Raw genomic sequence first — 17,564 nt, forward strand, 5'->3', positions numbered from 1 at the left:
TCTCCACCGTTTCTCTTTCTAGAACTACTTTTGGGCCTGGCTGTGTCTTGCTCAGCTAGAGTGGTGCCTAGAGTCAGCATCTTCTAGTGTTTTCTGATGTGATGGTGGTGGCGTGGGGGCGGGGGTCCGGAGAAATAGCAAAGAAAGCCCTCAGCTCCGGAAAGAACTGCCACCTCAGAGCACCCCTGAATGGGCAACGCTATCCGACTTCGATCCTAGCTCAGAGCTTGGCGGGCTCCAGGGAGACACAGCAGTGCTGCCTGTGAGTGGTGGGTGCAGACCTAGAACTGGCGACCAGAGGGGAAGCCTGTCTAATTCATCCAGGCCCAGTCAGCCACTGCAAGTCGGGGGATTTGCTGGTGTGTTGAGTCTGCCTGCTGGGCTCAGGACCGTTTCTTCCATAATTATCTTTTGTCTGGCTGAACAATGGAGGTGAGGGGGCAGCCAGGCAGGTGGGACATAGCTTGGCAGGCCTGCGGAAGAGGACAGGAGGCAGCCCCTCAGCTTCCAGCCAGCCCCATTCTTGGCGTAGCGTCCCAGCTCCAGCCTCACTCCACTGGGACCCCAGGGGCTGCGGAGTCTCCTCTCCAGGGCTAGATAGAGGTAGGCTGGCCCAGGAGCCCGCCCCACCGCGCCCTGGCTGGCTCTCAGCCCTCTCTCCCCACACACCTCTCCCTCATGCTCACTCTCAGAAGCTGAGAGTCTTTTGATAAATGCCGCCCGGTTGGGCGCCTGAGGAAGGCCTGCGGCTCCTGGGAGGAGCCTGTCGACATCCGACACTGGGAGAAGGATGGCCCTGCCAGGGAGCAGGGTGGGGGCGGGGGCTGCAGCCCAATTCCCCACAGAACAAAAAGATTTCTCTCTCCCTTGCACCAGCTGCTGGGTCCCCAGCCACGTCTCGATCATTTTTCAAATTGCAATAAATTAGCGTTTTCTGGAGCAGGAAAACCACACGGAGAGGCCTAATTACCAAATTTGGGGATGGCCTCAAGCCCCTCTGGGCCTGCCTTCTCGCCCCCTCCCTTCTTGCTGGGGATTGAGGAGGACGCAGCCCCAAAGGAACAGCTTCTTCCATTTCACTCACACCTTTCCCAGGACTGGCTGGGGTCCCCCCCTTTTCTGGCTGCTCTCTGCACACAGCCCTGCCTGTCACCTCCTCTTTGCTGACATTCCCTCCTTCAGCTCTCCCACCCACAGAATGCACTGCAGACCTATTTATTGCCATTTGGAAGAGGAGAGCTGACGGGAGAATCAGGAAAGTGCAGGAGGAGGACATGGATAGTGAGGTAGGTGAGGATGCAGTCGAGTCCCTGAGGCAAAAGTTAGAAGTCCTGGGCCTTCCGAAGCCCCAAACTGAAAACCAAGTTCCTTGCACTGAACCCACAGTTTAGGAAAGGACAGGACATCTTCCCACAGGCTCTCATGTCTGGCTAGTGCAGAGGGGCCTGTGCCATTCCAAAGAAGATATTCCAGGATTTTAACTTGGCCTTATGAATCCCAGTCCCTCCTCATCCAAAGTACTCATTTACTTCAGAGGATGTTTGTTGCCACTTGCTTATGTGTGTTAAGCAGTGTGTGAAGGTTCATCGTGAGCTCGGTGAAGGTTCATCATGAGTTCCGTGAAGCTTCACTGAAGGCCTCCAAGGTAGGTGTGGCAGATTTAGAAACTGAGGTTCAGAGGGGTTACCCAAGTACTGCCCTCTTCTCTGTGCCACCCCTTCCGTGAGCCCAGCTGTCCATCACAACCCCTTCAATCTTAGGAGTGCCCTCTAACCCTGAAGCAGCGCCACTGCCCTGTCACCCACCAGGCTCTAGCCATGGGGAGTTGGGATCTTGACCTCAGGTGGAAGCAGCTGGAAGGCAGGCTGTGTGGAAGGAAATGAAACGGTTGTCCACAATCACTCACACTAGGGTGGGGGTGAGTGAGCAGGGGGAGTGGTTCTCTTTTACTTTTCCAGAGGTCAGAAAGCCAAAACGGATTGTCCAGCTGTAACCAGAGCCCTGGACTTTTGGACCCCCCCCCCCCCGGCGGCACTGAAGGGTTAGGAAGTCCCTCATAATCTGGCTCTCATCTACCTTCTGGAACTTCTCCTTTTCCCACAGTCCATAGCTCCCTCCATGCAACTCAGCTCAGTACTATCTTCTTAAGTGCCCATTCATGCTGTTTCTGCTGCCAGATTGTCATCCTTCTGACTTTCACCCACTGTCACCAGGCCACCCCCAACCTGTCACTTGCAGAAAGCTCCCCAGCACCATACCAGGACATTTCTTCTCTCTCTGGCCCTATATCTAAAAAACCCATCTTTCCTCAGTGCCACCAGAACACTTTGACTCTCTTTTATGTAAAATATTTTTCAGTTTACATACCAAACCACAGCTCCTCCTCCCTCACCTTCTCCCATCCCCAGCTTCCCCATCCCACCTCCATCTACTCCTCAGAGGGGGTAAGGCCTTCCTTGGGGACTCAAAAAAAGTCTGGCATATCAAGTTGAGGCAGGACCAAGCCACTCCCCTTTGTATCAAGGCTGATCAAGGTATCCCACCATAGGGAGTGTGCTCCAAAAAGCCAGCTCATGCTCCTGGGATAGGTCCTGGGGCCACTGCCAGCCTCCCACAACAGATCAAGTCATATAACTGTTACTCACATTCAAAGGGTCTAGTTTGGTCCCATGCAGGTTCCCTAGCTATATCTGACTCCCTCTTAAGGTGTGGACCCTTTTCTTCCAGAGCTTGAATCACCTGGAAACATAACTCTTATCTTTCCTAGACCCATGGCTGGCAGCAGGAGGAACTAGCCGGAATTGATCCTTGTGTTTTCTGGCACCTTGGTTGAGATTTCTTAGAAACACAGTGGCCGTCTGCTTTGCAGCCCACACAGTAGGGGTAGGGTAGTGTGTCTGGGAGAACATGACTTAGGAAGGAGAGATGGGGTAGGGGTGGGATGGCACAATTCCCTTCTGGTTCTTTTCAGTTGGTACCCTTGAGCAAGTTACCTATCTTCCCTAAGCTTTGTGTTCCCTAAGCTTTTAGAAGATGAAAGAGAGTAAGAGCTAAACTACCTCTTAAGACAAATAGCACATTTTTGGTGTTCAATAAATGTTTGCTTGTCACTCATCTCTTCCACAGTCTCATGATCTGATACATGAGGAAGGAGATAAAATGATACTGGACCATGTCTGGTCCTGGCCTGAGGGGCTGGAGTATTTCTGGTCTAGTTGCCCTCTGCTCCAGGAATCCCCACCCATCAGTCCACAGGATCCAATCCATTCCCTTCCGGGCCACCCCAGGCCCAGAGTTTACATGCTGAAATTCCCAGAAGCTGAGACTTCCAAACAAATCCCCCAAGTTTGGATTTATCAGCCATGCTATTAAAACAGTAATTTTCAGCTGCCTAATGTTTCCAACTTCTGCTCTAATCCAGTGGGTAAATATTTACGGAGCCTGACACCACTCCTAGGCCACTTGCTCTGCTGCCAAGCATTCATTTCCCTTGCAGCCCTGTTGGTACTTTTAGAAGCAGAGGAGGATGGAGGCAGTATGTGTACATGTGCACATGCGCACATGTGTCTGCTAGTGTATGAGGGCAGGAGAGAGTCTCCCTCATGGTATATTCTTGGGTGTGGGATATGATAGAGTAGGCCTTGCTACTTCCTTCTAGCTAGATCACTCCTGGTCAGGGAGGGATGCACCCAGATTATCAAACACCCACCTTCTCTGTTTCCACCACCTTCCCTACACACATTTTCATACAGCAGGGTGCAGGAAACGGACTCATAAACTACCCATAGAGACACTTGTGAGCCTGCATCAGTTTGACTATTTGATAGGTGGGTGTCTCTGATCATGGCCCTTCAATACTGTTTCCTCATCTGTGAGATGTAGGTAAGGACCCCCAGCCCTGAAAACAGCACTTTTCTACCACTTCTCCCCCTTTTATAAAACCCATGGGCCTAAAAGCCACAACAGATACAAGCCTAGGATGACCTCACTGTCAGCATAGATTTGTCCTTTTTGTCTGTTTGTTTCCTCCAGCACTGAGTATTGACCAAGGCCTTATGCATGCTAGGGAAATGTTCTACCACTGAGCCACACCCTAACCCTCACTAGTCCTCACTGAGCATTTTTAATGAATGAAGGCTGAGTCACACTCTTCTCCACAGCCTCTGTATTCAGCACAGGCACAGCACATCCAAGGTACTCAACGAGCAACTCTATTCATAGTTTTTCCAAAACCTAGAGACTGGTTGGAAAAGGGCCTCGAAGAAGCAATGGCCAGTTTTAGCCTTGAGCTTGGCTCTTGTCCCAAGGGACAACCAGAGAAGAGGAAAGGGAAGCAACGTTTGTTTGTAGGATGATGTATCATGTTCGTGGGGGTTCTGTTTGTCTTTCTTCTCTACTATTTAGAATAACATCTTGACATTTGACAATCTTAATATGTGAGCAGAGCATCTCATTCATTGCATAGATCAGCTCTCTCAGTGTTCACTAGCTGAAGAGGTGGGAGTCATATTTGAGACATGGGATCACTGCAATACAGAAAGCTTAAGTCACTTGGCCAGTGTGCACACTAAATAAATAAAAAGGCAGACCTAGGTTTTGAGCTTAGGTAGTTTGGCTCCCAGTCCTGTACTCTAGTCTCACTGTATTGTCCCCTCTGTAAATGTTCAATGACTGCTCAGTAAATGAACAGATGCCTATCATGGAGATTCACTTCCTTCTTTCCTGCCAGGATTATATTATAAATCCCACTGTTCAGCTGAAACAAACTGAGGCTAAGAGATGTGAACTAACCTGGGACTTGTTTTCACTAGCTTAGCTTGCCTCTGGGATTGTATGGCTGGGAGGCTCAGAAAGGAATTCAAGGTGTGCTTTGTTCTCACCTCTTGGTGCATAGAGGGGAAGAGGCCTTATGAACTTCAGGGATTCCATCATGATTTGGACACTGTACCCCTTCAGATAGAGGATAGAAGACATGCATGGGCCGTGTGTCCAAGATCAAGAACACACAGCAACTAAGAGGCCATACTTGAGCCTATGCAGCACTCCTATTCCCAACCCTCCTTCTGGTCTCTCTAGTCCACCCAGGGGGTGCCTTGGTCCAGCTAGCCCAGATAGAAACACATTTCCCTAGGGTATGGGTTTCTTCAAGCTGCCAACTGAGAGGGGTATAATAAAGAGAAACAGTCCATCAGGGAGAGTATGGGTTGCTTTGTGTGTGTGTGTGGGGGGGGTTCAAAATAGATTGTTACAATTTGGAGCCCTTGTTGTTAGTAATTGTAGTATCACAAGGATGCCCGGGATGATGGTGATGATGGTGATGGCGATGATGATGATGATGAGGGCAGGGTAGATGAGGAGGAGGTGACATAGCCATTATGGTCTAGCAGGTTCCTTCCTCCCCCTCCAACATCAGCCAAAGATAAGATCGCTCAGTGTCCCAGCAGTTTATGTGCAGTCTATCCCTGCTCCAGGTACCTGGTGCAGGTGACCTGGTTCCTTGTCCCAGGCCATGTCACCTGTTCTTGGGCTGGATCATTCCTGGAGGACAGGGTGCCTTTTTCTAACCACACAATGACTCCCTAAGTGTTAGAAGTGGCCTTGAGCTGAGGCACACAGGCACCCATGTTTGGTGTAGAGCAGTGGCTGATACCATGGTTCATTTCTTTCCTGGCTGTGCTAACATTCTGGAGCCAAAATTAATTTTTAAACTTGAACTGGGGCCTCATTCCTTTCTCCTTTGAGATTTGACTTTGGACCAACTACTTACCAGCCTGGGACTCAGACTCATCTAGAGAGCGGGGCAGTGCTGAGATTTATGCAAAACAGAGTCCTTACTAAGCAGTGAGGCCCAGAGTAGGAATGCAGAGTCAAGTGAGTTCTCTCCCTTGTCCCTGGCTGCTAAAATTTGTTGCACTCAACCCATGTGCCAGGCATTAGGGCTTAGAGCAAGCAAAGAGATTGACACACTAGTGGAGGAAGCCTCCAGTATTTCTTTGAGCTCTGCGGTGGAGCCTCCAGTGTCTGGGCCAGTACCACCCTGCCTGTCTGGGAGATTCTCTGTGGGAGCAGAGGAGGTTGCTGCAGGGTCTCCAAGCCTCTCCTTCCTCCTCAGCCTGCTCCCCCTCCCCAAGGCTGCTGAGAGGCTGGGGTGATGGATGGGGCCCTGCCTTCCCCTCACTACTTCTTTGATGAAAAGAAAGAAAAGTCCACCTGAATCTCAAATCAAAAACAGGTGAATTGCCACTCAGGCTGAGCCCTCTCCTGGTCTGCAGGAAGGTTGGGGGCTGAGGGGAGAAGGGAGAATGTGATAAATCACACTGTCAGGTAGGGGTTCTACCCTTAGGCTGTGGTAAGGACTTTGGACTGTCCCAGACCTGCCTCCCTCATAGAATGGGTCTGTAGTAATCTCAAAATGTGGGTAATGGGTAATGTGGGTAATGTCCCTAACCCTGCCACAGCAAGTTGCTCCATAAATGCACCAGCAAATTGCTCCATGTACAGCCCTCCTTCCTTTCCCCCAGCATCCCCTGCCCCCCACTCACCCATAGGTGATACAGACCTTCACTTGCATTCTTCCAGCGTTAGCATGCTCTAAGTTTGCCAGCATCTTGCCTACTCAGGCATGTGTACGTGTGTGTACGCGTGCATGTGTCTCTGTGCCTGCATACACGTGTGTCTGTCTTTCTGTGTGTGTGTCTGCATATAGGCTTGCTCACCTTGCTGTGTGTACCTGGGAAAGTCCTTGGCTCTGTGTGTGCATACATGTGTGGTTTGTGAGTGTCTTTCTGTGTGTATATCTGCATATAGGATTGCTCACCTTGCTATGTGTACCTGGATAAGTCCTTGGCTCTTTGGACTTTGGCCTCTGTATTTGAACCACAAAGGGTTTGATTTTTTGGGGGAGCTAAGAAACAGCCGGCAGCTAATAGGTCTTGCATTTGTAACTCAGAAGTTTGGCCCAGAGGCCGTGGGTGTCCCATCTATATGTATTCCATTTCTTTCAGCCCAGACTTCTGCACTGACACTGTGCAATGACAGACTCTATGAGTTTGTGGATCCCTGGAGTTGGTAAGCAATTATACCAAAAGATTCCTGAGCACATTGTCAGTGTGCTCATAAATCCCTGGCAAGCAGTGGGGCCCAGAGCAGGAGAGCCCGATCCTGGTCTCACTCCTGCAACAGAGACATGGCAGGGCCTTCAAGTCAACAGTACCTAGCATTTTCAAGGGGAGGGGTGAGGGCAAAGGGCAGATCTGGGCAGAGCACTACTCAAGTCTCCCGAGACTGACTGACCCCAGAAAAATGACAAAACAGATTAGGCGATGGGAGAGACCTCAGAGTTCTACCTACCTCTTAAAGGCTAACGAGGCCCTTGGGAGATGACACAGGAACAGTCACAAAGTCAGGATCAGACAGTAAAATCTGCCTCAGGCTCTGGGTTTGAATCCTCCCAGGATACGCTGTATTTGCTAAGAGAAGCAAAGTGTTTCTCATCCAGTCTGCCCCGCACCCAGATTCCAGCAGCTAGAAGCCACCAGCCTGACGCCCATTGTCTACCTACATGGGCCTGGGGCCGTAGCACCCTACACTCAAAGCCAGGAGCTACCTGAAGCCTCCAGGATGGTTGCAAAGGACCTAAGATCCTCCACTTTGGCTTCTGTCTCCTCCAGTCCCAGCCCCTTGGAACAGCAAGGCTAGAAGGTACAGGAGAGGGAAGGTGGAAGAGGAAGAACCAGAGAGGATGCGAGGAAGGGGAGGCACGGAGAGCGAAAGCGGAAAGTTCTTAAGGGAGAAATAAAAAGAAACCAGGAACAAGCCACTGAGCAAGGACTCAGGCAAAGAAAAAGAGCAGGCAGGGAATGGAGGGTGTGCGGGTAGGAGAGACACCTCTAAAAGGGACAAGCTGCGGAACAGAGGAGGAAAAGGGGGTCGCCACAGGGGCAGAGAAAGGACCCCAGCCCAGGGGTCCCCCTCCCTACATTTCAGTGAACTCCCCAGAGGCAGTGGGGGGCAAACTGAAAATGAAACACCTCGTCCCTGGGTTCAGGGATGTGACCCTCAGAGCAAGAGGATTAGGGAGGCTTCCAAGAGGAAATGGGGAGGGTGCCAGGAATGGGGGAGACGAATGTAAATTCCCACTGCCCCCACCCAAGCTGGGAGAAAGCGTGCAGCCTGGAACAATCGAGCCGTGGAGTGCCAGTGCCCCCTTGTGGCACAGGTCGGACTGGAGAATTGCTAGAGGGTGGAGGTGGGATGGCAGGCAGGCGGCGGCGGGGGGGGGGGTTTAGGGGCGGGGGGAAGGTTTCCCACATAGGACTTTGGACCCCTGGAGTCAGCAGAAGCAAGAGAGAACCTCTGAGCTGTTCTGGTGATTGCCAGGGATCTCCACGGCCTGTAAGCATCCATACAGAGTGAACCTGGGGTTTTCTGTCTTCCCTCCCTTTTACTGGAGCACCTCAGGCCACCTTCTGGCTGCGGGGCAGGCAAGACCAGTGCTCTCCCTCACAGTGACCCCTCCCATTCCAGGTGTGCCGCTCAACCCTTAGCATCTGGGTCTCAGTCTTGCATCTGGGCCTCTAGGTGCCTCCCACTCAACTCCCAAGGGCTGCTTCCCTTGGCAGCACATGCATGTGTGCTTACCGTAGAGGGGTGGGGTGTGCATGTGGGTGGGGTTTGTGCACAGTGACCTGTCTCAGCTCAGAGTGGAGCTGAGAAAGTCATTTGCCTGGAAGAGCCAGGAACCTCAGGTTTCCACTGGTCTTCATGTTTGTCTTGCTGTGCGATTTTGAGCATACTCTTACCCTTTCTGTACCTCTGCCTCCCTATCTAAGGCTGGCCTTAATGGTTTTACCATACCAAAAGATAGAGCTTGCCTAAGAAACTGGTCAGTAAGCAATCACTCCACTGTGATTCTGAGAGGTGGTTCGAACAAAACTAACCCAGAGCTGGACCCTCCTCCAGTGTGCCTTCATCAGTGTTCCTTAGCCACACTTGCTCGCATTGGTGGTGGTGGGTTCTGCATTCAGACCTGCTCACAGCCAGGGATACCTTCTGTTCAGCAAGGGTTCATAGACTACTGGGGGTAGCCCTGAGTTCCTGTTGCCCCTCCCAGAGTGAAGCCCCAGGTCAGCAAGGTCTACTGATGAGCTCCAGCCTGGGAGAGGAGAAACCTGAGCCCCCTGCTGGCTCCCCGGAGGAGAGAGGGGAGGAGGAGTACAGTGTAGAGGTGACAAACAGCACAAGGATGCACCTGGCTCAGCAGGAGAGAGCTGGCCTCTGTACTGGGGAGACTGTGAAATTGAATCTGAGCCCTGGGAGGGAATGAGGCAGGGCACCCCAGCCAGAGGATAATCAGGAAGAATTCAGTGGCTCTGGTTTCCAAGGCAGTTTGCTGCTTGAGACTGTCTGCTGTCCAGTGTTCCATATCTTCAAAACAGAGGCAAAAGTACTCATATAGCTGAGCCATTGGGGGAAACAGGTGCATATGGGTAAGTATCTAGAACATTCTATGGCACCCAGTGAACTTTTTTTGTTTGTTTGTTTGTTTCTTTTGCTATGTATTTTTTGAGACTGAGTTTCTAGTTAGTTGTGTCAGGTGTTTTCCCTCTCTGTCTTATTTCATTCTTTTGCCATGTTCTTTAAATTATTACTGAGTGTGTGCACGATGTGGAGGTTAGCAGACACCTTTGAGTTGTTGCTTCTTTCCTTCCACTTTTATGTGGATTCTGGAGATTGAGATCACGCCACCAGGGTTGTATGGCAAGTGCCTTTACCCATGGAGCCATCTTGCTGGCCCACTTTACTTTTAAGACAGGGTCTCAACTTACCAGTTGGCTAGACTGTCTTGGCTAGTGAACTCCAGGGATCTGTTTCCACCCCTCCCCAGCACCAAGAGTTATAGATGTATCCCAACCATGCCTAGACCTACTTTTAATCTCCAGCTTTCAAGTGGGTGCTGGGGATCCAAACTCATGTCCTCAAGCTTGAATAGCAAGCACTTTCCACACTGAGCCATATACCCAGATCTCCTGATCTTGACTGCCTTCTCCTTCTGCCTCTACTTCCTGGGTGCTGGGATTTGAGGCACTGCAGACATATGCCAGCATGCCTGGTTTATGCTATGTTGGGGATTGAACTCAAGTCTTCCTGCATGGTAGGTAAGTACTCTATCAACTAAGCTATATATCCCCAGCTCTTTTGTTGATATTTTAATCTCCAGGAAATCCTGTCCTGGAACACACTGGTCAGAGGAATTCTGCAATGTTCTAGCTGGTCAGGGTTTATAGATGATGGCTTAGATCAGTGTTTCTCGACCTTCCTGATGTTGTGACTTTTAACACAGTTCCTCATGTTGTCCTGACCCCCAACCATAAAATTATTTTCATTGCTGCTTCATAACTGTAATTTTGCTACAGTTATGCATCTTAATGCAAATATTTGTGTTTTCCAGTGGTCATAGGCAACACCTGTGAAAGGGTTTTTCTACCTCCAAAGGGGTTCAAATTGTACTCGTCCGTATACTGTGATACCCATTGTGAATACAAGTATATTTAAGCCCAGAGAGAGGAAGAGACTTGTTTAAGGTCACACAGCAGCTTGTGGCTCAGCTGAAGTTTCTTCACTGCCGAGCCCAATCCTCTATCTACTTTATGTCCTTCCCCAGCTGGTTAGCCTCTGGAACCCTTGCTTGCTCCTGTGGTCCTAAATCTCATATGGGTCTTGGTCAGCATCACAGTGGCTGAACCAAAGTCTCAAGACAGACCAGGAGTTCTTAGGACTTGGTGGAGGTCCTGCCTAGCAGCTGGTTTAACCCTTTGCCCCATGTCCATTGGAGCCAAAGTTTTTCCACCTGGAAGAACATTTGAGGTCCACCTCCACTAGCAGCTTCTCCTTATGCCTTTCCTCAACCTACCCCAAATCTTCCAGGCATTTAGCCCTAAATGACTTAGACATCACTGGCCTTTCCCTTCTTTCCTGGGGGCTGCTGTTCCTGAAAACTGACACTGGCAAGGCAACTGGAGAAACAGAGTCACAAGTCCTGTTCTGCTCATTGGCCGATGGCCCTCCCACCTTGCCATCACCCTTGCAGTCCCAGCACAGTGTCGGGTTTATGCCTTGTCCTGTTTCTACTTACAGTGACTAAGGACAGTCCTTGCCCTGGGGCAGGATAGGACATCAGGTCCTTTGGCCACCGCCATGGGAGCCTGAGTTCACAGAGATGCCCCTCTGCCTTTCAATGATGGCCTTCACTTGCTGTAGCCTAGCTTGAGCTGGGTTACTCCCCAGAGCCTGGGCTAGACCTGTTTGCAATGATTCACGCCTCCACACTCCCACCTCACCCCTGGGAGCCAGCTCTGCACTCTTAATAGATCTTACGGTTAAGAAGTTTTTCCTGCTACTCAGCGTTAGTGCTTAAAGTGCAGTTACACTCTGAAAATTGACCATAAAATGACACCATGGGGTCCACATTCATCCTCCAGCCACAATTCCAGACCAGCTTGCTTCAGTTTTCACTTTGAAAAATGGCTTTGGGGGGCTTCAAACTCCACCCAAGTCCTAAATCTGCTTCAGTGCTTCCTCTCTGGGAAGCCTCCCACCCCCAGGCTGGGGGAGAGGCAGGACTTGGACTGCCGAGGCGGCTAGCCAGGTCCAGCTCAACTCAGAGGGTTCCTGCCCTAGCTGGGTGGATACGGGGTGTGGGGGGCACTGTGGGAGGGACAGAGACTCAGGACTCACCTGGGTGGAGGCCACTCTTCCACGGTTTGGCCAGCTGTTCTGTGACTAAGGACTGGAATCACACTCCCTATAGTCTTGTCACCGCTGTTGCAGGGATGAGGAGACACATGGTGATATGAATGTGGGAGCCACAGGCTTTGCGGGCTGATAATTTTTCGAAACTTGGAACAGAGGTTACCTGAGGAGGACCCTCCCTATCCCTGTCCTGTTTACTCTAATGAGCCTGGTTATTGGGCTCCCAAGCCCACAGCAAATTAGAAGCAGTAAATCAGGGCGTGGGGGGGGGCAGAGGGGTTGCTGGAAGCAGGCACACTAAAAGTGTCAAGACGTGAGAGCTGACAGCCTGACAGCGGGGAGTAGGCAGCGAAGTAGTAAAACAGAAAACAATCCAGGCCAGGTATAAGTGTGTAAGGAAGGCAGGCAAGCCAAGGCCGCATGATGCAGGGGAATGCCAGGGCAAGGTGCCGGTGGTGGGGGTGGCATAGTAACGAGCAAGTCCTTAGGAAGAGTAGGCTAACAAGGTGGAATGTGTTTCCTAAACATTTCCATAAAAATAATTCACTGTAGCCTTGCATGTTCCTTTAATCTCAGCACTCAGGAGGCAGAGGCAGGGGCAGAAACAGAGGCAGAGGCAGAAGCATGGCAGGTGGGTTCCTGTAAGTTCAAGGCCAGCCTCATCTACTTAGCAAGTACCAGGTCAGCTGAGGCTACAGAGTGAGACCTTGTCTTGAAAAATGAAATCTAAACCAAGACAACAACAGTAATAACATTGAACTGGGTGCAGTGGCACTTGTCTGCAGTTCCAGACTGGTCCAGAGAGGCCAAGGTAGGAGTACCGTGAGTTCGAGACTACCTCATGTAACAGCAATAAAAGACATTTGGTCTGGATATGCCTATAGTCCCCACACTTGGGAGGCAGGCATGGGAGGATCTCAGAGTTGAGGGGTTTGTAGCAAGCCTGAAAAGATAAAAGACTACCCTCCCTCCCCCTGTTTTTGAGACAAGAACTGCCATGTTTCCCATGCTAGTCTTAAACCCCTGGGCTCTGATGATCTTCTTGCCTTGGCTTCCTGAGTAACTGGGACAACTGGTTTATGCTATGGGATTGAGCTACTGGTGTTTTTAAGTATGCATTAATGGGGATGAAACTTCAGCTTTGAGGCACATTTGCAAATCCAAAACACCTCAGTCCTTACACCCCTGCACAGCTGAGTTTCCCAGCCCTTTAAATACAGGGCCACTTGCTTTGGAGCTGGTCCTGAGCCTCGGCCTGGTTCCATTGCTGCCTGGGCATAGGGCCCTGGGCAAGTCACTTAACCCCTCTTAGCTGCTTCCCCTGTAAGACCTTAACAAGAATGTCTGTCTTGCTCAGCTTGAAGGGCTATCTGGGATACTGGACCCTGAATGTCCCACCCCCAGTGCACAGTGTATCCTTTTCTGAGCACTGCTTCTGAAAGTCTGAATGTTAGGAATCAACTTGCCTGACCCTGGTCTCCCCCATGCTCACTCCTCCAGGGTCAGTAGCACAGGGACATCTGCTCTTGGTCACTGTAATGTGGGCAGTGACGCTGAGAGTGGCTATGACTCTGGGCAGGGCTGGTGTGTGCCAGGCGACGGGGAGGAGGAGTTCTTTGGGAGAACTGGCACTCAGAAGATGTTTAGCTTTGGAACCAGACCTGATTTCATTAGTCAAACGAGTGCTGTTTCCACAGTCCTTTGTGTGCCACCTTTCCTGGACAAGATGGAGCCAGGCATTTGTCTCTCCTCCCAACCTCTACAACCGTCTTGTCTTTTGCTGTGCCATTGCTGTGGCATGGACAGGATGGCATTTTTTTTTAAAGATAACAAGGAAAGTTTTTTAAAGTTGATCTCTGAACAGAGGGATCCCGTTGCTTATGTCTCTGGAGTAGCAGCAGTACCCAAGGCAGCCGGTGTTGGGTACTCTTCCTACTTGGAGACACTGGTTTTTGTCTAGGCTACAATCCATGGCTGGCCTTGCTTGCCCTGTGGATGCTTTTGTTTTTCTGTGGCATTTGTTTGCCTCTGATCCCTCTTCATCATTGCCAGATTAAGTGCCAGATGCCATTGGCTGGTGCCTTTATGGCTGGGGATGCTGCTCATAAAGCAGGAGGTTGTGGGATTCCAAGGAAGTGGCAGAGGCAAACAGGCTTCATGGCTATTGTTGCCATCTTCACCCCTAATCCCATGTTTCCACAGTCTGACTCCTCCTTCTCCCCTGTCTCCTGGCACACATCAGCCCTGCCCACAGTCATAGCCACTCTCAGCGTCACTGCACACATTACACTTGAAGAGTGATCATGCGTGGACTTTGGAGACACCCAGACCCAGGTTTAGATTCTACTTCCTCTGAGCCTGGGCAGGCCCCTTTCCTTCATAAGTCTCAGCTTCTTCTATTTCCCAGGGTTGCAGAGGAGACGATGTGGGCAGAACTGAGCTGGATATCTGGGATCACAGGACTCAATGGATGTGCGTGTTTACATAGGGGTTCTTGTTCAGAAGGTTGGACTATGATGGGCTTATGCACTCCTCACAGTGACCTAGTGAGGTAGTTCTCATTTTGAGGATGGAACACTGAGCTTTTAAGGTCAGTGACTTCCCTTATGTCCTGTAGCTAGGTACTAGCAGAAAATGGATTCAGATCTAGGCATCTTGACCCCCCTTTTATATATCTATATCTATACCCATCTCTCTCTCTCTCTCTCTATATATATATATACATATACATATATATATATATATGTGTGTGTGTGTGTGTGTGTGTGTGTGTGTGTGTGTATCACCAACTCAGCCACAGCGAGGATTTATGAGGCAAATGGATGCTAAGGTACTCTGTCAACTCGGTGTTGTTGTATAACATAGTGTGTGGGGCTTCTCATTTGTGAATCATGGTAACAGCAGTTTTCCAGAGACCCCCTGGGCACAAAGCTGCTGAATAAGATCTCCTGGGCCCCAAGCTTCTGCCTCATCCCTCACAGACCTCCTGTTTCCCTGGTTTCCAGCAACCGACCTACCAGTGTTCCTCTGGGCCTGGGCCTTTGTGTGTGGAGCTTCTCGCCTGGAACCCGCCCCTTCTGGGACCCAAGCCTGTGGAAGCTGCTCATTGCCTCTACAGCTGCCAGAAAGGGGACATCAAAGGGGCAGCACGTGGGTGAGGCGGCTCCCTGCTTTGTTTGGAGAGCTTGTGGGTTTTGTGGTGCACATGCAGGCACGCAAGGAAGAGAGGACGGAGACTCTGGCAAGCAGGCAGTTCAGGAGCAGGGAGCTTGGGAGTGGCTACAGAGGACCGGTGAAGAAGAGGGCTGTGGCAGGAATATGTGGCAGGGCTTGAGGGAGGAGTAAGGGAGAAAAGATGCTGTGCTGGTTGGGGCAGTGGGGAGGGCTTGCTGCTGTGTTACACTGCTGGGCTTCTGCAGGGAGGCCCTGGCACTACTGGATGCATAGCCTCAGACTGTCGAAGGTTGCGAGCCACCATCAGTTGGGTTTATTTTATTCATGCATGCATGCATGCATGCATGCATGCACTCATTCCTACATTCCTCCAACAGCTAGTTATTGATCCATCAAGTGTGGAAGAGTGGTTTCAAGAAAGAACTGTGCAGCAGTCAGACTCCCTGTGTTGAACCCTGGCTGGGTGCCTAGGCTGAGCTTTCTTGTGTTGATGTGTCTGTGTCTGTAAGGTTGGTATGCTAATGGTACCTACCTTAGAAGATGGCTGTGAGGATTCACCAAAGTATTCTCTATAAAACGATTCCAACAATACATGACACATGATATATGCTCAAAGAAAGACTTGGGATTAGAATTGGAGGTATAGTTCAGCAATTAGGAGCACTCACTAATCTGCAGAGGACAGGAGTTTTGTTCTGAGCACCCACAAACTGAGCCTGTAACTACAGCTTCAGGGAATCTGATGCCCTCTTCTGGCCTCTTTGGAGACCTGCATGCATATGTACCTATATACACAAACCCACAGAACTGAATAATAAAATATTTTAGTTACATGAATAGTGTGTGCGGGTGTATGCATGTATGGGTGCAGATGCCCACAGAATCCAGAAGGTGTTGGATCCCCCGGAGTTGACATTTCAGAAAGTTATGAGTTGTCTGACATGGGTACTAGGAACCAAACTGGGGTCCTGTGCAAGACCAGTATGTGCTCTTAACCACTCAGCCCTCTTTCCAACCCTACTAAAATAAATTTTACAAAAGACTTGGTGGGTGTAGCGCAGCTTTGCCTACCACATGCAAAGCATTGGATTTCATTCCCCACAGCACGCCCGCGTGCGCGCGTGTGCACACACACACACACACACACACACACACACACACACACACACACACGGCACTAGGTCAGTTATGATAAAACAGAAGGAAGTAGGTGTGGGGTGCACACATATAATTTCAGCACTTGGAAGGTTGAGGCTGGAGGATTAGGAGTTAAAGGCCAGCCTCAGTTGCATAGTGAGTTGGAAGCCAGCCTAGGCTGAGTAGGGAGACCTGTTTCCAACAATAATGTTGATACTAATAAAAGTAAGGCAGACACAGTCCTTACTTTCACAGAGCTTTGTTGCTTCTTCCTGATGACTTTCTAAGTAGGCCTTGCTTTTCTTCCTAGAATCTTTCTAAATAGCCAGAGAGGGAAATCAGTGTTCAATCTGGCAACCCTGGGTCCAGTATGTAGCCTTTATTCCTCTTTGCTGTGCTTTCTCAGTGGGCCCAGGCCAGGCCTGCTAACTGTGCACCCCATCATCCCCAAAGGTTAGGCTGTGAAGTCAGGTAGATGATGTGATCACAATGGATTCATCACTAGCACACATCCAGAATGTTTCCACATGAAATGGTGGAAGAAGGCAAGGCTTTTCAAGGAAGCAGACTGGGGAATCTCTCTCCCTCTATTTGCTTCTCTTCCCCTCTAATTTGACATTCTTTGGCTTTCTGAGCTAGGATACACTGGTGTGGCCACATGGAACAATAGATATAGGAACTTGTGCCTCCAGACACATATGTACAAAGGCACAGATGGATACAAAGAACCTGAAGGAAAAGTCCATTGGGAATGAAAGAAGGTAGACCTAGGGTCAAGACATAGGTTGGGCCTTTGTCCAGGGCAATGAGGTGCAGCAAGCATGACTTCCATCCCCAGAAGAAACTGGGCAACCCACAGGAGCCATTTGTTCCAGATAAGATGGTGCTTGCAGAACACGTACCAAAGTGTGTCCCAGAAAGCCTGAGCACCTGGGATAGACGAAAGATTGATACAGAAGATTGTATGCCCAATATGTATGGGAAATGTCCAAAGAACCCAGTGCAAATCATTTTTGTTTCCTTACTGCAAGACTTCTCAGAGCTTTCAATAAGCCAACAAATAAGACAATTGCTAAGGGCCTATGTGTTTGTGTGCCATGTTTTATCACATTTCCCATAGAAATTTGACAATGCAGTCCTTTTGCAGAGGAATGGTTTGAGATAGGTGGGAATGGGGTCTTCAGTTTTTATCAGGGCCTCATCTTCCATCACTGTCATATACTGGCATTTTCTTGTTCAGTTTCTCTCTCCCTCAATCCACAGGTTCATACTATGTAGTGTGGAGCCCAGGCTGGCCTCCAACTAGAGATCCTCCTGCTCTAGACACACAAGTGCTGGGATTACAGGTGTCTGCCACCAGTTCCTATCCTTGATCAGTTATCTGTCAATTTCAAACATGTATACAATGTATATTGATCATAATCATCCTTCAACTCCTTCCCACTTCCCCCTGGATACCTGTACAACTTTTCCCTCTTCCATCTTTATTCTTGTCCTCTCCT

Source organism: Phodopus roborovskii, unplaced genomic scaffold (assembly GCF_943737965.1).
Source record: "Phodopus roborovskii unplaced genomic scaffold, PHOROB, whole genome shotgun sequence".
Classification (NCBI taxonomy): domain Eukaryota; kingdom Metazoa; phylum Chordata; class Mammalia; order Rodentia; family Cricetidae; genus Phodopus; species Phodopus roborovskii.